We start from the raw sequence: 22867 nt of genomic DNA on the forward strand, positions 1-22867 counted from the left end.
TAAAAAATATATTGCTTAGGTACAGAGGTACTTTATTTAAAAAAGCTAATGCAATATGGGAGATAGGACTTTGTAATAGGAAGGATGAGACTCTTGTATTAGGGAGAATTCTCTAACTACAAGACTTATAAATTTCTCTAAGGCAGGCAGAAAAAAAAAAGGCTGTCCTTTTTTAGAAGAAGCAAGCAAGGCTAGAAGGACTGTGTGTAGGTGAATAGGATGAGTGGGTGGTGTGATAGGATGGTTGATTGTAGATAAGGGGATATTTTTGACTGAATCTAATGACTAATATTTAGTCATATATATATATATATGTGAATATATATATTTATGTATCTCAGAATGACTTCTAACCAAAAATATTAAATACACAATTTATAAAAATTTCTCTTCTACTCTCTCTTCATTCTATTTAAAATATTAATATAGATTTCTTTGACATTTATGTGTTAAAGTTTATTTAAACTGACCTTTAATTTTTAAATATTATTTTAATTTAGAGATAAATTCCATGAGATTTTATCTATTCAGATCAATTCTATAAAATGATTTTAACTTAATGATTTGATTTAAAAATTTTAGTTAACAACTAAATATTAACTTCTAATATATAAGTATATCTAGTTCCTATTAACCACCAGGCATATATTCTAGCTAAAAGAGCTTTAATTTAACACCTAGAGGCAAACTTTTTCTCCCTAATATCTTGTACTTTCTTTAAACTACTGCATGTCAATTGTCTCTTTTCTAAATTATGTTTTCCAATAAAGTGTAATGTATTTCTTATCATGTCTTAGGTAAAATTAATTCAATGCCCAAGCAATCTCAATAATATATTTTAATAAAACATTTGTTTTTCCATACAACTTGTAAAAATTATCAATAATTTTCCCGATTATCAGTTTTTTAATTATTCTATAAAAAGATTTTTTAAAAACATACTTTATCATAATAAAAATATATAAAGATTACAGTTGTTAAAATATCATGCTAGCTATTTTTTTGCCTCAATGAGGCACCAAGAAAGAAATTTATCAAATTAATTGGATCTCTTACATGAAATCTCACATTTAAAAGTTTTAATGCTTTCATAGTTTCTTGTACATGAAACTTTAACTTTAAAAATAACCTGAGCTAAAGTTATCTATGAGACACAACTACTACATTAGAAAACATGCATTATAAACTGACATTCTGCAAAGTAAAATAGAGTTAAATGAATCTGAAGAAGAAAATTTCTGGTATGTATTCTAACTACTCTGATGAGTAAACCACTTATATAAGCACTACCATAAAATATAATGTACTACATCTAAAACATATTCAATTTCCAAAGCAAAGTCCACATATTAAGCCATGAAAGAGTTAAACTTAAAAAAAGAAAAAGTCTTAAATTCTCTCTGCCAAATAGCATGTCAATAAGTCATATCCTCTCTCTCTCTCTCTTTATCTGAATAAATGAATGAAAGATTGATTCATTGCTTACACTGCCATTTTAACTATCTGAAGCTAAGACTATCTCTACTACAGCTTCACTTCCACCATGGCAGAGAGAAGTAGACTGTTTACTATTTGACACAGCACATTTGTATAGAGCTGACGTTGCTCTTTTCAATGTGTTATTTTTTTCTAGAAAATAGCAAGCTGATAGTTACAATATGAAAGCAAAAGAGAGGCATATACAAGGTCTATCCAGAAGATATTCAGCCATGGAATATGAAAAATAGGGACATTTAGTGAAGGTACAAGAAACAAGAACATTGTACATAGGACAACATCTCAGTCCCCTTCAAAGTAGGCACTTGGGACCTCCACAGTCTCCTGGTTGCCATAGGCTGCCCTGTCCTGTTTTCCTGAATCTCATCGACAGCTTGACATCTCTTCCCTTTCAAAGGTGATTTTAGTTTTGGGAAAAGCCAGAAATCACAGGGTTCCAAATCTGGGCTATAGGGTGGCTGAGTCACCTGGGTGATTTGATGTTTTGCCAAAAAACTCTGCACCAGATGTGATGCATGAGTGGGAACATTGTCTTGACATAGCTGCCAATCATGAGTTGCCCATAGCTGTGGCCTTCTGAATTATTCAAATACTTTCTGAGGGGGAATGTTCAAGCTTAATAAAAAATTTGATGCAAATTCATTGTTCTACTTGCTGTCATTTTGAATGTGACAGCCACACAGTACACATACTCACTCATCAGCATCTACTGCCCACACTGAGTAATACAATGAAGTTGTCATTGTTCACGCATGCACATTCCAATCCACTCTCTTTAGCTGGTAGGTTAACTGATGTCATGCAAACTGTTCTTATATTAACAATAGCTGGATTTTTTTACAGAGAGACATTGTATATTAAATAAATTTGGAAAAGTATATACTACCATGAAAGAGATTCAGTAATCAAAAACAATTCAGAAATGTCACCATAGACAATAAAAGACCAGGGAAATGTATCACTATGAGGTTTTTTCCGTGGGGTATAGATCATGCCATTTTTCTCTATGAAGAAAAACTTTAACACTGTGAAAACATGAAAGCAAAATGATTAATAGGAGGCTATTTAAAACAAAAACTTGGACTAGGTTCATGTTAGTACTTTTGTCTAAAGTGAGAATTCAATGATTTATATCTTGGAATGATACAGAACTATTGAGCAAAATAATGTTAATGAAAACAAATAGTTTACCTATTTGGTTTTTTGTGTTGCCCATTTGACTACAGTTTGCCAATTACATTCATTATTTAGATTCATGTCTTAGAAATATTGCTTAAAACATTTTAAGGCAAAAAATTAATAAAAATCTCTCTAAAATAGTATAATTAGCATTTATAAGAAAGTCATGTGAAATTATATATAGTTTTTTATTTCTGTTAGTGAATTAACACAGATGGTATTCCCTGCTTTGATATAAACTGATAATCCCCAAAATTTTAACAAATTTTTACATTTACTTTATGCAAAATAATTTATTATTAACTGCCAATATAATTTAATCAAAAGAAATAAACTATTTGGAACACATGTTGACATAAAGGTACACTTCTCTTCTCCACAAGGGTTTTTCAGTGACATATCCACAGGTTATTCAGTAACATCTTTGTCACCTATCCAGGAATTTTTTTACTATGTCTTTAGCATCACATCTTTGAATATGCAATTCAATAACCTCCCAAACTTCCACCCTCTCAACTCCCTTCTTTATTTCTTGGTCTACTTGTAGTCAATCAAGAGGATATCATTTCCTTTAGGGATCCTTCCCTAACTCATCTTGTTTGGGTAAATGCCTTTCCTGCACGAACCCTCTCTTACAGCTTTGATAGATTTTCCACACAATGCCATATTTGCCTATGTATGCCTTCCTTAGTAATTATCATGTTTGATTTGTCCTCTCAGTCCTGATCAACACACCTTCTCTTTGGCACTTTTAACTGAGTACCTGATCTACCACTGATTTGTTGAATAGATGAAGTTCCTGGTTTACATAGCAATGCCCTACCTGAAATATTATCAAGTGAGTAATAATTGATTGATTTCTGTTTATATAATTGTATAAAGGCTAAATATGAAAAGCAATGTCCACACAGGAAGGAATAGAGAATATTAAAGTCAACTCATAGAGAACACTGTAGTCAATCTTATAAATGTTTCAGTTTTGACTGGTGTCAGCACTGATCCCAGCATCAGTTCACATTAAAGCTCTCCAATTTGCACGTTCATGCATTAATATGTGGCTTTGAATTTTTGCTTTGTTCTACAAATACTGGTTTTGTTTTATAATTTTGCAAAAAAGATTAAATTCAAATACATTTAGTGTAATTATATTCCAAGACTGGCACAAAGCAAATTTCAGAGTGCTAGCACAAGATAGTCATCAAACAATAGAACTTGTTGGTTATAGTCACTATCAATCAAAAGTAATAAAAATGATTTCTAACTGAATAGTAAAATTTATGTTTTCATTATCTTTATGGCACACCTAAAATGACCATGCAATAAATTAATTCATTTTACTTTATGGGATAAACTGAATTTGTTTCACACACCATCACTAGCAATTCCACTTTAATAGATTTATAAATTGCCAAATAACATTCCGGAAGATGTATTCAGAAATAAATTTACCACCTAAAGTTTTATATCTTCTCCTGTCTTGCCAGACCTATTACTGCTTAAATGTTTTATTTGTCTCTTTATTTTATAAAATTATTTTATAATATATTAATTTATATCATTTAGCAATCGATTTCCTATTATCATATATAATTTATTCAAAAAAGACATGTTTATATAATTGAATTTTACTTTAGATAAAAATATCTTGAAACTATATTTTGTTTGTTTATTTTGAAGGAAGGAGACTTTAGGTGGTGAACACACAATACAGTAGGCACATATGTATTAGAAAATTATATACCTGAAACCTGTATAATTTTATTAACCAATATCACTCTAATAAATTCAATAAAATTTTAAAAATTTTAAAAACTACATTGATAATTTTATTAAAAGAATCTACATTGTAATTTAAAGTAATTAATGTGTGAAGTTGTGATTATCCACAAAAGTTGTTTTAAGTATTTGTATCTAATCTAAAACATTAATACCATATTGTTGTCTTATAAACTTTTTAAATTTAATAACTATTTCATGTTTTTATAATTAGTTGTTATGAATCAAGGTCACTTTCTAAATCTGAGCTCTGCAATACATAATGACCCATATGTGGCTACTGAGCATAGTTCAAATTGAGATATGTTAAGTGTTAAAATTATATAGACTTTTGAAGACAATAAAAAATAAAGAACAATGCAAAACTTCTCATTAGTAGTGGAATGAAAAAAATTTTGACACAATGAAATACATATTTAATATTAATTTACCTATTTCTTTTCATTTTTCTCTTTACTAGAAATTTTAAAATTTCATTTTAAATGTGACACATGTGTTGCATTTCTGATTAATACTAGATATACACTATATTTCTTCTTTTGAAGATTGTATTCATTTATTTTTAGAGGGGAAGGGGGACAAAAAGAGAGGAAGAAAAATATCAGTGTGTTGTTGCCTGTCACATACCCCTACTGGGGACCTGGCTCACAACCCAGGCATTTGCCCTGACTGAGAATTGAACCAACTACCCTTTGGTTGGCAGGCCAGAGCTCAATTCATTGAGCCACATTTGCCAGGGAATATATACATTATGTTTCTATTGAACAATGCTGTTCTAGCTTTTGCTCAATTGCCTTTCTGCACATATTTTTATAAATGTTCCACAATTTTTTGCTTGCAAAATCTTTCTAAAAATTGTCATTTCATTTTATTGGTATCAACCTAAAATGCTGGGCCTCTTAAACTCTGCCTAATATTTTCACTATTTGATGAGGAGAGGAGGGTTATTGATTTTGTGTGTGTGCATGTCTGCATGTGTCCATGTGAGAGAATTTTGAATTTTTAATGTGTCAACCCTCTTTTTGTGATATTACATGAGATGTCTATTTTAATCAAACAAGATCCATTATTATTCCTATTCTACAAACAAAGAATCTTGAGGAAGATTGAACAACTTGCCCAAGCTTAATTGTTCTAAGGAAGATATTTTAATTGAGAAAATCTTTATGTTGCAATATATTGTAGCTATTTTTGAAAAAATATTCTTAGTAATATTAGACTTTTGAGCATTATAAATTTCTATATTCAAAATGTCCTTTTACTAAAACCATGAGTATCCAAAATATCCATAGTTTTATCAGATATTGTTTAGCTTGTTTTGACATGAATCACTTAAGGCTATGCTACTTTGATTTCATCCATTCTTATTTTGTTTTTATATAGGCTTTTAGTGGATTCTAAAGTATACCCAGAACTAAAAAGCACTAGCATTCAGCCTGAAGATTTTTCTTTAAAAAGGTAGTGGTCTTTTTTGTTTTGTTTTTTTTTTGTTTGTTTTTACCTTTTTAGAAAAATGATTGCTGTATTTTACTTTAATGGTTGCTACCTTAAATAAGTCATAAATATTCTCAAATTAGAAATTATTTTATAGCTAGAGTGACTCTTAGTCTTGCACATAATATTTTTCAAACATGTTTGATAAAAGCATAGAGTATCAATGTTATTTTCTCTTAAGATCGCTGATCACATTTTGTCTCCATTAGCATGGATTTTTCTACAGGCAGTTGAGGTCAACAGTTAGCTTAGATGTCATCCGTAGTCAGAGATCATTTACAATTGCCTACTGGACATTTTCATGTACTATTATTGTAATATTGTCATGTAAATTGTACTATTAACATTGTACAGTCTATAATCCAAAATTTGTGTAGAAAAATTATTCCCACTAACCAATAAACTTTCAATGCTGAAGATATTTATTTATTAACCATTTTGTTCTCTTTCACAATTCCTTCTATCATTTTATTATTATTATTTTAATTCTCACCTGATGCTATTTTTTATTATTGATTTTAGAGAAAGAGGTAAAGGGGAGAAGGGGGAAAGAAGGGGAGAGAGAGAGAAAGAAACAGGGATAGAGAGAGAAACATCTATCTTGCATCCTATATGGACCCTGACCAGGGATCAAGCCCACAACCATTTTGGTACATGAGATGATGCTCCAACCATCTGAGGAACCAGCCAGGGCTGATAGTTTATTATTAAAGAATCTATAGTGTTTCCCTTTTTCTTATGCCATGTGTCACCAAGTTCATGCTCCCATTAACTTATATATACTTGTTAGTCCAGATGTTGCCTTCCAGCCGCATCCTGTTCATATATACTTCATTTTTCTAAATGGAATGTGGTGAGCATTAAAGGGCTATGTTTTGATATTTTCAAGAGGTAACACAACAGTTTTATTTTAAAGTGCCAATATTACAATATTTGGAAATTATGTGCCTCTAACATATTTAAAATTAAAAAAGATGACATTTAAAGCTGCATGGAGATACAGTTTTACAAAATGTTTTTGTTGTTTAGAAATGCAAAAACAATTAAAGACCTATACCCTAATTCTATTTTAAATCTATTAAAATACATGCTTTTGTGCCCTTGCTGGCGTAGCTCAGTGGATTGAGCACGGGCTGCGAACCGAAGTGTTGCAGGTTTGATTCCCAGCCAGGGTACATGCCTTGTTTGCAGGCTATGGCCCCCAGCAACCACACATTAATGTTTCTCTCTCTCTGTCTCCCTCCCTTCCCTCTCTAAAAATAAATAAATAAAATCTTTAAGAAAAAAAGATACATGCTTTTGTAATCTTGAAAGTACTGATGCATATGTAAATATGACTTACTCAGTGTTAATAAACAGAATTTTGTGTATATATTTGATGCCTTTTCATAAAAAGTAATTTTTCAAATTATTTATTAAAATAACCAAATAAAATAGAGTATTTTTAACATAAATACTTCATATAATCCTAGTTTTCTCACCTAATTTTTTCACTGTAATTTTCCTTTCTATTCTTTCTTATGTCACATTAATTTTTTCTGAAAATATAAAAATGATACTGTATACATTTATAGCATGCATACTTAATGAAGACAAAATAATTATAAGTGTACTATCCGACCACTGTATTTCCTGTGAATAAGCTATCTTTGTTCAATAGATAATTTTTTAACATATCATCTTACCAAAACGTTCTCAGTGAACATCAGAAATGAACAAGAGATGTAAATGTGAACTAGCAGAAGAGAAAATGTCAAATAAGTATGTCAGCTCAACAGTAAAATCTTGTAGCAGTGTAAAAATGACCCATTGAGGGTCATAGACAAAGACTTTGAAAATGAAAGGTTAATATACGAGTATTTTGCTTGTCACCTGTAACTTATTGTAATATATTCCATACTGTTGTCTATAATTCTTATTGAATGTAAAGAATTAAATAACTGAAGGAAATTAAATATTAGAAATGTCTAAAATTAACAGGTGCAGGAATTTTGAACTAAGTAAATTATATTCCCTCATATCTCCATAGCAAGACTATCTAGAAATATTTGGTTGGGGTGTTTAATTTCTCAACATATGTGAGTTGAAGTTTGAACCTATTTTATTTTAAATTTCAAGAGACAGAGTTCCCTCAGCAAACATCACTTAGACATAATTCGCCTGACCTAAACGAGAGGGAATAAATACTAATTTGAAGTTATTATTATTTCTATAGTCAGCTGTAGAAGTTTCCTTTGGTAATATTAAAAATAAAATGTGTTGTGATTTTAACAGTTCTCTGCATGAAGTACAGTTTAAATACTTAATTTTGTAAAAAAATGTGATATTAATTGGCTAAGATTGCCAAGGCAATTTAATATCTGTGGGTGGTTTGAAGCTGATGCTGATCATTGATGCTTCATCAACTTTAATAAAATGATACAGCTATTTTTTTTGCCTGAGTAAATTCTAAGCAAATGAAGCGTGTCGTACTACTATTTCAGCAACATGTCAAATTCTTACAGTGTTAGTTCTGGAAGGATTTTTCTTTAATTCACCTTCTTCATTTTACTGGTAGAGAAATTGTGGTCTGGAGATTTTAAGTTAACTGTCCAAACATTTTCATAACAACTCCCAGCTATTGAGAGAGCCTTGAATTTATATCTCTAGCTTTCTGCTATAGTCCACACTCCTTTTAGAGAAAATATTGCCTAAGATTCAGTGAAAAAGATAACACTAATTTTTTTTTACTAATTTTACCAATGAACACAATTGAATCAAAATAATATTGTAGTACTCTCATTTGGAATAGACATTGTATTTTAGAAAGTCAATGGAATATCCAATAAGTATTTAGGAGTACACTCACTAGATATAAAGTTAAATATTATATATATAAAATAAGTATTTCAAAATTATGTTATATTTCACTTTTTTATTAAATTTAATGATAAGAATATTCATAAAATTTTCATGTGTGACTCAAATTTATTTCTTATAGAAAATTACTCAATTTCAATAATACTTCACAAAGCACAGTATCTCTTTTTGAAATACATAACAAATTAAGACCATCTTAAAATGTTAATTATAAAGTTATTTCCTTAAAGAAAAATATATTGTTTTAGATTTTATTTATTTATTTTTAGAGAGGGAAGGAAGGGAGAAAGAGAGAGAGAGAGAGAGAAACATCAATGTGGGGTTGCTGGGGGCCATAGCCTGAAACCCAGGCATGTGCCCTGACTGGGAATCGAACCTGTGATGCTTTGGTTCACAGCCCGTGTTCAATCCACTGAGCTATGCCAGCCAGGGCAAGAAAACTGTATTTTTAAATTTGTGTCCCTAATAACATTGTATATAGGGAAGATGGAAATTTAGTCAATACATAATAATTAAAATCTAGAATGAAATTCAAACTTTGCAAAGCAAAAACAACAGAATATTTTAAAAACTACTTAAGCTATTAGGGATTAATTTTTATCATCTACAAAGTAAGAGGAATACACATAATATATCCAGAGTTTTCATCTCTTTTTACTTATTTTTATTTATTTTTAAATGAAATTTTTAAAAGATTTTATATATTTATTTTTATACAGAGGGGAAGGGAAGAAGAGAGGGAGAGAAACATCAATGTGTGGTTGCCTCTCACGTGCCCCCTACTGGGGACCTGGCCCACAACCCAGGCATGTGCCCTGACTGGGAATAGACCAGCAACCCTCTGCTTCACAGGTCAGCACTCAGTCCACTAAGCCACATCAGCCAGTGCTCCATCTCTCTTTTTTTAAAATGCATTCAGCCATTCTATGTATTTGATTGGAGAATTTAATAAAATAAAATAGAAGTATAAATATCTTAATTTTTAAATAAACATTTCTTAAACATGTGTGTATGGCTCAGCCAATATCCCATCTAAACATTATAGTTAGTATGAAAATGATAGATAATATTATGCACTGTTTTAAATAAGATCAGAGAATAGCTGCATATTTTCCAAAATGCTGCTGAATTATTCCTTATCTATCCCTAAATAATCTCTTACTTAAACTTCTATGAAGTGTATTTTTGTTTGATTTTGATATTTTCACTGAAAATAACAGTGAGCTTTCAGCTCACTTAAGTTGTATTTGGAACCAATTAAAATACATTATATTGGGTAAAAAAAGATACCACAAAAGGGTTTAATGTTCTTCAGTGCTTTGATCAGTTTCTTACTAACCTAGCCACCTTTTTTTAATAGTCTTTAGAAATATGTTTTGTAATTTTCTGTTGTTTTTTTTCAATGATCTTGTAAATACCTATTTGGTTACTTCATTAATTAATGAGCTGAATGAACTCTTTAGTTAATGTTTTAAAATTTTGAACATTATATTTTGGATAAAATAGAAAACAACAAAGTATGCTATGCTTATATCTTCCAAGCAGCTTTTGTTTTACAAACGGTTCATTTACTTCTTTTTCCTCAGGAAAAAATAGGTTGAGGAACAATGTTATGTATCTCAGATGGTCTTTCCTAACTGTTGATCATAGTTCTTAAGTTTAACTAAGATTTCTTGTGGCTCATCCTAAGAATAATGAATTGAGCCCCTGGCTGGGTAGCTCAGTTGGGTGGAGTATTTTCCTGATAAAACAAGGTTGGGGGTTTGATCCCTGGTCAAGGTACATGCAGGAAGCAAGTAATGAATGCATAAATAAATGAAACAACAAATCGATGTTTATTGTTTTCCTATTCTCTCTAGTGAAAAACAAAATCAATCAATAGATTTATAAAGAAAGAATAATGAATTTGAGAATTAGAGACAAGTGAATGCTAAGCATTTCTAAAAACATATGGGAGGACAAGAGAGTTGGGAGAAGCAAAAGGAGTCAGGAATGAAACATACTGTATTTTTCAGATTATAAGACACACTTTTCTCTACATTTGGGAGGAAAAGGGGGGTGGGTCTTATAGTCTGAATATAGCTCACCTGGCTTACTGTGGGGGGTGGTGGATCGGGGTCACAGGAGGTAGGTGCAGGATCACCGCTTCAGGAAGCCTGCAACAGCAGGAGTGGGGTGATGCTATGGTCCCCGGGCTGGGAAGAGGGGGTGTCTGAGGGGTGCAAAGCAAGGGAGACAGGAGTGGAATCACTGCTGAGGCACCCTATAGTGCTAGGGAGGAGGGTAGAGGTGGGGCAGACACATTAGGAGAAGAAAGTCTGTGGCACTCATATGTGCCTCCATCATGTGACTGGTGTGTCCCCCATTAACATTAACATAGGCAAATTCCACTGCAGGGTCACCTGTCAATGTGGCCCTGCAGCTGCTGCAAAACTACAACTCCCATCATGCTTGGACAGGTTGGGATGATGGGAGCTGTAATTTGGCAACAGCTACAGTGTCACACAGGTTGTGCAACACTGCTGTCCCCCTGCAAGAGTGTTGTGCAACCTGTGGCCCTCCAGCAGCACATCCCCCCATAACAGTGCATCATCCACTTATGTTATCAGCTACAGTGCCTCCATAACTATGAAGGACACAGTGCTGGCAGTTCTGTCATTACTGTATTTGGTTGTAGAAAGATACGGTAGCATACCATTGTCTCCTGCTGAATCTACCGTAATTGTGGAAAGATGTCAAAGCAGAAAAGGGTTTCATATAAAATCCCTTTTAAACTGGAGTCAGTGAAGTATGCTAAAAAACATGGGAACAGAGCAGTGGAGAGACACTTTGGGTCACCTCCAACTGAAAAAAATAATAAGGGAATGGAGAAAACAGGAGGATCAACCTCAAAAAAATGTGCAAAATGAAACAATGTTTTCATGGGCATGCTGCAAAATGGCCACAGTTTGAAATGGATATGAAAGAGTGGATCACATGTCACCAGAACAATGGCTTTTCAGTATCTACACAAATGATCAGAAATGAAGCCAAACGTCTTGCTGCAGAGAAAGGCATTGAGGACTTCACTGGATCACCATCATGGTGCCACAGATTTATGAAGAGATGTGGCCTTGCTATGCGCACCAAAACCAGGGTTGCACAAAAAAAATGCCTATAGAATATGAATCCAAGATTGTGTCTTTTCTAAAATTTGCACTGGATGCAAGAAAGAAAAATGGATTTCAAATAAGCCAGATTGGGAACATGGATGAAGTCCCGTTGACCTTTGATGTTCCATCAAACAAGGCTGTTGATGTGAAAGGTGCCAAAACCATAACCGTGAAAACCTCAGGGCATGATAAAACCCAATGCACATTTGTGTTGTCCTGCTGTGCAGATGGCACTGAACTGCCACCAGTGCTGATTTTCAAGAGAAAAAACATGCCGAAAGAGTCAATCCCAAGAGGAGTTATTGTTTATGTTCATGACAAAGGATGGATGGATGAAAATGGCACAAAGACATGGATAGAAAAAGTGTGGTCCAAACATCCTAGAGGGCTTCTGAAAAAAACCTGCCCTATTAGTGCTTGACCAGTTTAGGTCACATATCATGGAAGCCACACACACACAAAAAAGATTTAAAGAAGAGAAAACCCATCTAGCCATAATTCCTGGGGGGGGGGGGGGGGGGTACCAGCCAGCAACCTTTGAGTGTTTCCATCAACAAGCCATTTAAAGTTTTCATGAGAGAAGAGTAGAACAAATGGATGGCTGCTGGAAACCATGATCTGACACCAACTGGACGAATGAAGAGGCCCTCTATTACCCAAGTTTGTGAGTGGGTGAAAACATCATGGCAGTCAGTTAAGGATGAAACTGTTGTGAGGTCCTTCAAAAAATGTGGCATCAGCAATGCCTTAGACAGCTCTGAAGATGACATCTGCTATGAGCAGAGTGAAGACAGTGACACTACTGATCCTGAGGAACCAAGCTTCGTAAATGTGGACAGTAGTGATGAGGAGTTCTTGGGGTTCCCTAATGATTAGGGGAGTTTCTGTACTTAAAGCTTAAAGTCAGTAATAATGGTTGTTAATGCTGCTGTTGAGTTCTGTTTACATTTATATTGGTTGAAACATTATGTTATTTATGTTATTAAATATTTTACCCCATTTATGCTTCAAAATTTTTTTCCTATTTTCCTTCTCTAAAACCTAGGTGAGTCTTATAGTCCAAAAATATGGTAGATTCAAATATTCTAAGGGTCAGATATTATTTCAATCAATGCATGGTATGTTTTAGACTCTCAAAAAAAAGTTGTTTTCCTCTAGAGAAAAAGTAAAAGGGATAAAAGAAAGTGAATTTTGCTCTTTAACTCTTCATACATAGTTGACATTATTGAAAAACTTCTCTACCAATTAATTAAATATGCAATGAATGGGCTGAATCTAGACCATTCTTAAGAATAACAATAAATTGGCACATATTTTATAAATTACCTATGCAGAAAACATGCTAAATTATGCTTAGCAAATAGTTTTTTCATACTCCTCAATGATTTACTAGGGCCTTTTTTGGGAACTCATCAGCAAATCATTTTGAAGTTATCATGCTGTGATTAACTGCTGTGCCTCTTTTCCCCTCAAAATTCATGAAAAATGCAGACTTGCTACCAGTTACGCCCATTGTATGAGTTTCACAACTGATTTCATCATGATCTCACATGCTGGGTTTATAGATTGCTTGAACTGGGGGTGAGAACTCCTGCTGATACTGTCACAGAGCAATGTAGTCATGTTCTTCTAAATGAATCTGTAAAAGCTGTCAACAAGTTGTAGCCATTAACTTGGAAGATAAACAGAGATGGACTCTTTCCTTTAATATATCTAGAAATGGGATTTGGAAAGTAAAGTCTCAAGTAAGATAGAGAAAACTTTTGTTTTTGTTTCCTTTCCTTCCATATTATTTTTTATATTGCTGCTTCAAACAACCACAGGGGGGAAAAAGTCACTTTCTTTTCATCTGAATACCTTCATTAGTATAATAGAAAGTAATTGAAGATTTTTTTTGCTGTACTTTTTACTTGTTTGTTTATATTTTAAAAGAAATTTATTTGTGGACAATATATTTTTAAAAAACCAATTATACACACACAGTTTATTCTTATTATTCTCAGCCATTATTTTCTATAAAATTGTCAAAAATGCTAAATTAGTAAACCTGAAAATTGCCCTTGAGGAACATACACACACTAATGCACATAAATAGATTATAAATCCTAAAAACAACTCATTTTGACAGATTCTAGTATCTTAATTTAGAAAAAGAGAGAGAAAAGAAGTACTAAGTGACTTGCCTGAGACTGCCCACTAAAAGTGCTAAGACAGATTCAAACCCTATCCTGCTTGCCCCAGAATCAGAGCTTTCAGCACTGCTCTGAACTGACATCTCCTCTGGTCCTTTCTGTACAAAGGTGAAGCAGGAATTCAGATAGTCACATCACCTTGCTCAGCCTCATCTGTGAACATGCACATAAAGTGCCTCACATGTTCTGTTGCTCTGCTCATTACTGCAACTGACCATGAAAGCACTGCAAATATTGCTTTGGGGTTACAAATACATTGTAACAAATAAAATTAGCAAATTGGGAATTTGCAAATAGTGTGGATTTACTATGGTTTGTCTAGATGGTCCAGAAAAAAATTGTACAAAACAATACCCACAAAGAGAGAATAACAAAAACTCTGAAATTGTATTGTTTTCCATTTCTAAAGTGGTTTACCAAAGGTCAGGGAAGATGCCCTATGAATCTTTAACAGTGCTTATGAGAGTGATAGCTAGACTGTCTGTAACTCAATTAGACAATGAATGTATATGTGTGTGTGTGTGTGTGTGTGTGTGAGAGAGAGAGGGGGGGGGGATTTACTCTATGGGATCATATGGCAATGCTGTAATTGAGAATATGAAATCCAGAGTTGCTTTGAAAGCATTTTAAAAGCAAATCAAAACCATCATTCAAGGCAGTTATTACAAATGTTTTAGATATATTTAGTTTTGTTAAATAGCTGTTTGTTAATTTACATGATATATAGAAAAATTGATTTTGCATATTTGAACAAAGTGGAGTTCAAAGCATATTAATACATGGGAGATATTCCATCAGCAAACTGGACTCTCATCAAGTTTTTATATTGATCCTCCAGATTTAGGATTTGAAGTGGTTTGATGAATAGCTGCTTATCAGATCATATTGTTGCCTAGCTCTGTATGTAATTTTAGACAATTTTTGCATTTAGAAAAGTCTTACTAACTCAAATATACATTTCAGGAAAATTGACATCAAGATGAACAAAACAAGAGATAATGGGAATTTTTTAACATTATATCCAGGTAACCAACTCTGAGATAATTTCTGCAAGTGTATTTACCTAGTCTTTGTCTTGCCTTTTGCTTTTAGTAAAAGTATCTTTTTGGAGAAAAAAATCTTTTTATTTTTTATTAAAGAAAAGCCTTTAAAGTTTATGATCTTGATGTCACATTTTTAAAATATGTCACTATTATAAAATTGTAAAAAGCATTAAGAAATAAAATTTCTAAGCATTATAACAAGAACGGTTACAGTAAAAAAATAGAAGGTGGGTGAGCCCTGGCTAGTGTGGCTTAATGGACTGAGCGCTGGCTTGTGAACCAAAGGGTCTCTGATTCAACTCCCGTTCATGGTACGTGCCTGGGTTGGGGGCCAGGTTCCTAGTAGGGGGTGCATGAGAGGCAACCACTTATTTGATGTTTCTCTCCTTCTCTTTCTCCCTCCCTTCTCCTCTGTAAAAAAAAATAGGTAAAATATTTTTAAAGTAAATTTCTTAAAAAAAATAAAGCTGAATGAAGGAACAAAAACAATGTATATGAGTGTGTATGTGTGTGTGTCCTATCCCCATGTAGAAAGTTTAGCAAAACTACTCCATATTATTACTGCCTCAGCATCCATTTGTGTATCCAAGATGCATATGGGGTCTTGAACTGGCACACTAGCTCTGCCCACAATCACATGTCCTAGACAACAGTCCACAAAGTCACAGGTAAATGTTAAGTTCCTGATATGACACCCAAAAGCACCTTGTGACAGAAGTCTCCCCAACCTCTCAGGGCCTTCCCTTTGTGTGTCCCTTAGATAAGATTTCCATGAATTGTAAAAAAACCTACTCTTCTGGGGATTTCAATTGACCAATCTGGACTTTGCCTGGGAACCCCAAAGTACTCCACCAGTACACCCTAAGGTCCTGCTGCATGCCCTCTGCCTGTACCCTGTGTTGATTTCCCCTTGTGACCCCTTGGGGCATGCCTGGTACATATTCCAGGGCCTGTAAGTAATACACTTCTTTGTTTCAGTTCCCATGTGGTCTTGTGATGCACCATGTCTCACCATCAGATGACCCAGGGCTTTATTTAACAAATGTTAAATTAACAAAATCACAATACTCCTTTAAACAGTCAAAAATTAATTGACCACTGTATAATTTTGAAACTGTATAGTATAAGACTTATCATTATTATTATTCTTTCTCAAATAATTTAGAATTAGTTTATCAATGTCTAAAAACACCCATGTCTTGGAAATAAGATTAGGATGCCACATAGGTCAATTAGAGAGAATTATTATCTATAGAATTTGAGTGTCCCAATTTATACATATGGTATATATTCATATTAGTTTCAGTTTTCCTTAATTTCTCTAAACAATATTATGTAGTTTTCAGTAAAGAGGACTTGGCCTTTCTTGACAAGTTTATTCTGCATTTTTGTTTCCTGATACTGATGTAAATAGCTATTTTCTCACATCCTACTCAAATGTTATTTGACTCCATAGATGAAACCAAATAAAATTAATGGTTTGAATAAATAAAATTAATAAACCTAATATCAGTATTTGTTATAGTAATGAGGAACAAAGGCAGTTGGTAATAAAACTATCACACTGATATACTTTGAAATACTTTAATGACTCTAAAGTGTCAAGTTTATATTTAATGCTACTGTAAATGCCATTTTATATTTCATTTTCTAATGGTTTACTGCTAACATATGGAAATAAAATATATTTTGTATACTAATTTTGTGGCTCATGACTTTGCTAATTTTATTTACTATATCTTAGTTGTTTTCTAGACTTCCCATGATTTCTAAAGTATATAATTATTTCAGACACAAATAAAAATAATTTTACATTTTTATTTTCCAATGCTATGCCTTTTATTTTAACATTTTCCTTACTGTACTAGATAGAACACCCAGTAAATATTAAATTAAATTAAAGCAGTGCCAATAGATAATCTTGTCTTGCTCTCAATCTTAGAATACATTTACTTTTTTGATTCTCAAGAGATACACATCTCTTGCTCTCATCTATTAGATCTTTATTTCTCCAGGCCCCGAGTTGTAGCTATGGATGATATGCAAGAGTAATAGATACAGATCTGCCAGGAACTCCCACATAGTAGGTCAAACAAAGTGTGTGATGTGGTACTCAATATCTTGGAGAAGATGCATGGGATGGGTCTGCTTTGTGGGACCTTTTGAACACAGAACTTAGCAGCACACTCTGTCCAAAGATGATGAGCTGAGTCAGCTGTAACATAAGATGGAACAACATTGCTATGAGCAGACATGCAATTTCTTTAGGAAGAAGAGCGATAAAGTACATTTGTAGGAGACAATCCAAATGGCAAAAGTAAGTGCTACTCTTTTAAAGGGTAGTGAAGGCATAACTAATAGAGCCTTCATTGAAATATAACATTAATGTTTTAAAATAAACAGGATTATATCTCAAAAACAGAAAAAAAAACGTAATATCCAAGTCCCCCAAATGTTATGAAGTTGTATGAGTTTATAGCAGGAGATGGCCAAATAAATTTTAGCTCAGGACAGTATTTGCACTTACTGGAAAAAAATGGACATTTTTTGGTCAAATATTTTTATATTTCAAAGTGGATAATAAAACTTGCATTTGAGACATTGCCTCTTTTGCTATAAGAAACTACTGCCTCTTTCTTTCATCAAAGTAGGTGTTTAGGATCTCAAATATAACAAAATATAGTTTCTACCTCACTATTTTATGTGGATCAATTCAATGAAATCTATTCAGAATTAGTATTATAGAAAAGTATTCTAATTAAATGTTAGATGTAAAACTTTGTTATTACATTTTTCAAGGTAGAAGATAATGTATAGTATGTATACATATATTATATAATTTATATATTATATCATATAATGTAAATATATTTTACATACAATTGATTTCAAGTTTTACAATTCAAGATTTATCAGTTTCAGCAAGAAACCATAGGTGGCAATTATTTCATTCCAAGCAAGTTATAACATTTTATATTTATAATAATTATTCTGTTATTATAATTTCCCTTAACTGAGCCAAATTTCCTCACTATGGAGTAATCATTATCTCTTAAGTAAATTTTTTCTAAAGTACAGAACTATTCCAAGGATAGTATTTTTAATCAAAATCTTCAACATGGCATAAGTATTTTAATCTATTGTGTAAAAATCTTAATTTACCAGAGAATTGGCAGAGGAGATAATATTCTCTTTAAACTAGAGAAAAAATCATAATATCTGAGAGCTTATATTTAAAATAATGTTAATTTTGATACCATTTTAAAATACTACTTTATTCAGATCATATTATATCTTCAGTTTTGTGTCTGAATGTGTTTTAAATAATACTATAAATTATTTTAATACAGAAAGAATTACAGGTACCTAGATATTTTTTATATCAAGAATGGCCAGTTATTACACAGTAAAGATCTACACAATAAAGTTTGACTCCTCATTCATAAGTAAATGTGGGAATAAGTTACACAAGACTGTATGGAGAAAATAAGTTTGGAGGAAACAGATAATAAAAATATGTAAATTTATTTAAATGATTGAAATTTACTAAAATATAATTATATACTAAAGAAAATATACATATATTGCTTATGTTATTTATTTATTATTAGCACTATAGGTTATTTATATTAAGTTATAGATATTGACAATACTTCATATTTTGTTGATCCATGATCTCTAATTCTGAGCATGGTAACAACTTTAACACAAAAGAAAATATTTCCAGCACAAAGAATCATGTGGGACTTCTTTTTTCACAAACTCAAAGATCTCACAACTCTGATTAACATTTGCTTCCACAAATTTGGACTTCAGAAGGCTAATTATCTATTACTTAAATAATATGTCAGATAATTCATATTCAATAGAAGTTTCTTTCTTCATAATGATTGATCACCTCCTGAATATTTCATTGCATCTATGAATAATACTATTCTATTTATAGTCATATTAAAGCATTTAATTTCTATCTGAAAGTATGCTCTTAATTTGTGATTATAAAGTAGGTTTAATTACTATTATTTTGATTGAGTGTTTATAGAACAATATAGAGGTCTTGACTTAATTACTGCAGTGTAAGGATTGATATTTTTTGTAGAAGAGTATGTTTCCTTGAAATAAATTTTGAAAAATTTGAACTCCTCATTGTGCCGGTCAATTAATTTGCTACATGATGCATTAATTTTCTATGTGTTCCTTCTTGGCATTTTTCCTCAATTTTTATCCCGCCAGTGGAAGTGAAATGACATCTTAAATTCATTGTCAAAAAAGATCTTTCTACTTAGATTAGGAGCTAAGAATGGTAAATATCCAGAGCTTTGTGCCATGTAATTTATTTAGTTAAGGCTATATCCCCCACCTCCAGTTTTAAAAACTATGTTTCATATTTTTGCCAAATATCCAGCAGATATCATCTTCTACCACTGCGTAATAATACCATCAACTCTTTATCACCAAAGATCAATATGACTTGCTTCCTCATGCATTATTATTACAATTGAAGAATATACTCTCAATCCCAAGTTTTCACTTTGTATTAGTAACTTCGGTCTCCCACTATTTCTCATTATCCTCCTTTCTCTCCTTCCTTCAATATTTAAACATGCTCATGTCTCTTTTATATTTTTAGTAGATCCATTTTGACTACAAGTACCTACCACTGGATTTCTTTACTTCATTGTTAATCCCCTTGAAAGACTCCTCTAATTCTCCACCATTGGCTTATCTTCACATTGCTATAACCCTAGCCTATTCTTGCACTAATTTTCATGCCAATGCTGTTTTTTCTTTCTGCTCTGAACTCTATGGTTATTTATTTTTCAGTCATTAACTAGTATTTCTGAAACAAATTATCTCCATTGCTTATGCCCTTTTCTGTGAAGGCTCTCTTATCTACCAAGACATACTGTCTTAATCTTTCTCCTGCTAATTTGCCTGCTACTTCTCCCTTGGCTTTGCAGGCTCAACCTCTCCAGCTGTCCTTAAATACTGAGGTATTCTAGGGCTCAGTCCCATTCCCTCCTCTTTTCTTATTTAACAAATTTATTCAGGGTGATGTCAGTTACTTCCATAGCTTTAATTATTCTCCATATACTTTCATGACCCTCAGATCTAAAACTACAAAACAAATGTTGTTTCTAACTTCCTGATCTTGATAGCCAATAGAATACTGAAGAGGTCTACTTAATTATATTGCAGATATTTAAAATTCACCATCTCCAAGTATCATAAGGTAGCTTCAAACATATAAAGCAAAATTGAATGACCCTCCAGAAAACTGAAAAACAAAAATGCTAAAGGGGAAATCCAAAACAATATCTCAGTGACTGATAGATGAAGCAAACAAAAATCTCAGTAAAGATAGATTTAATCAGCAAAATCATCAAATTCATCTAACAGATTTACAAAGCTGAATGTAGTTCTTAGTTAATATACAGAGTGGGCAAAGGTAGGTTTACAGTTGTTGGTATGGAAAAAGACATGCAGGTTATGATTATTACAAAAGATTTATCAACTCAAAAGACTATCATAATAGCACAGTGCACTTATGTACAATCTTTTAAGTGCTCCAGTTGCTGGCATTCATTATTTACATATTCCTGTAGTCTATTTGATATACTCAAGCACTCTTTGGCAAACAGTCCTTATCTACTTTGCCCACCCCTGTACAATCCTATCAATCACACATGGAACACTTATAGCACCTGTCCATAAAGTATGCCACAACAAGTCATTTCAAGCAATTGGTATTAACAGCATTAATCTCCAATTGAAAAGTAGTTCATTTAAAATAAAATATATAGAGAATAAAAATCACGCTTTTAGAAAACACAAAATATGATATCCCAAAATAATTATAATGGAACTTAGAATATACATATGCCTAAATAGGACTAAAATTACTGTGTAGCAAACTTGTGGGTTGTGGTACTCAGGAGAAATGCGTGGTTTTATATGTTTATAATAGGGAAAATTGATATTTTGTGAGTGAATATCTAGCCTAAAAGTTAAAAAAATAGAAAATAAGAACAGCTAAAAATAGAATAAATTACTAAAATAGATAAATAATGGTATTGAATGTTGGTTCTTTGGAATATGACATAACTATATATATAATGTATGTGTATACATACATAGTATTATAGATATATATACCTGAAAACTATATAATTTTATTAACCAATGTCACCCTAATAATGCAACTAAAAAACCATTTGTTGAACTTGACAAAAAAATCATAAAAACAATGTTGAAAACTTAAAAGGGACCTAATGATATATCCAGAAAAGAGAAAATTGCATATAAAATTATATTTTAAGGAAAAAACAAAAAGGAAACAAGATTTTCCAATAAGAAATTTTAAAAAACAATCTTACAATCTTCAAAAATTGAACTCTTTTCATATTTCATTTCTGATAACATCATAATCATAATTTACCTTAAATGAATTTTCTAATCATTGGCAAAGAAGAAGGATACCCAACTCATTTAATAAAGCTCTTCAACAATAGATTCTAAAAGTCACACAAGGACAACATAAGAAAAGGAAATTAAAGCTGAATTACTTATAAATACTGATCCAAAATTCTAAGCAAAATATAATTAGAGTACAGAGAAATACACAACCATAAAATAGATTTACCTCAATAATGCAAACTTAGTTAAATTTTAGAAAAGTGTGTATTTTAATGCAAAATCTTGAGCATTACTATAAATGTTTATTTTTAGAATTCAGCATCTATTAAATAAATTTACATATAAATGTAAATATAATCTGGGAATGAATGAAAATCTTTTAACTGGATAAAGATTATCTGTAAGAATCCCATAGCAATATCACTTAATGGTGAAACATTTTAAGTGGTAGTATTAAATAAGAAATAATACAAGAAAAACTGCAATTATCACTTCAATTTATGTTATGATCAATCAAGTTATGAAGAGAATGAGACTAAAAATGTTTAAGAACTATTAAGAAAGAAATCAGAAGATGTGATTTTCTATGTAACCTAAGAAGGAAGTACAACTATAATATTATAAATAAAAGATTTTAACTAGCATCCTTGGTAAAAATTCAATATGCAAAGACCAAATACATTTATAAACATCAAGGATAGTGGACTTTTACAAATCTTCTTGAGAAGAATATATAAGTACAAATACAAACTATATACCAGACTTCTATGTAAAAATAAAAATAAACTATGAGAAACATTGATAAAGATCTAAATCAATAAAAATATATGAATACTGATAGATAGAATGACTAATTTCAAAAATGTCAATTATCCCTAAATTGAAATATAGATTACAAAAAATTCCAGTGACATTTTCAATTGGAATGTTTTAGAATTTGAGAAGAAGGTACTGAAGTACATATGGAAAGGCAGAGGCCCATGATTAGAAAAAAATAAAAAAACTTTTTTAAAGAACATTACCTAAGATAAACAAGGGACATTTGCCCCTGCAAATATCAACACATAAGCAAGATTTTTTATAAGAAAACTCTAATATTACTCCAGGCAATTCTTTCTAAAGACCTACTAGATCAAAATACAGAGCTCTATTATTGAACAAATATGTCAGTGTAGATGATTAGAAAAATTATAGACTATTCAATAATTCATGGAGAGACAAATGTGCATGTGTGTTTATATACACAAAAGTCAGTCCC

General features: G+C 31.8%; 1 protein-coding gene across 1 annotated transcript in view; it reads right to left on the reverse strand.

The window, feature by feature from the left end:
- The window catches only part of LOC118500232 (protein eyes shut homolog), a 211854-nt gene that overhangs the window by 43792 nt on the left and 145195 nt on the right, over nucleotides 1–22867 (reverse strand). The gene's annotated exons all lie outside the window — the stretch shown is intronic.

Source organism: Phyllostomus discolor, chromosome 4 (assembly GCF_004126475.2).
Source record: "Phyllostomus discolor isolate MPI-MPIP mPhyDis1 chromosome 4, mPhyDis1.pri.v3, whole genome shotgun sequence".
Lineage (NCBI taxonomy): Eukaryota > Metazoa > Chordata > Mammalia > Chiroptera > Phyllostomidae > Phyllostomus > Phyllostomus discolor.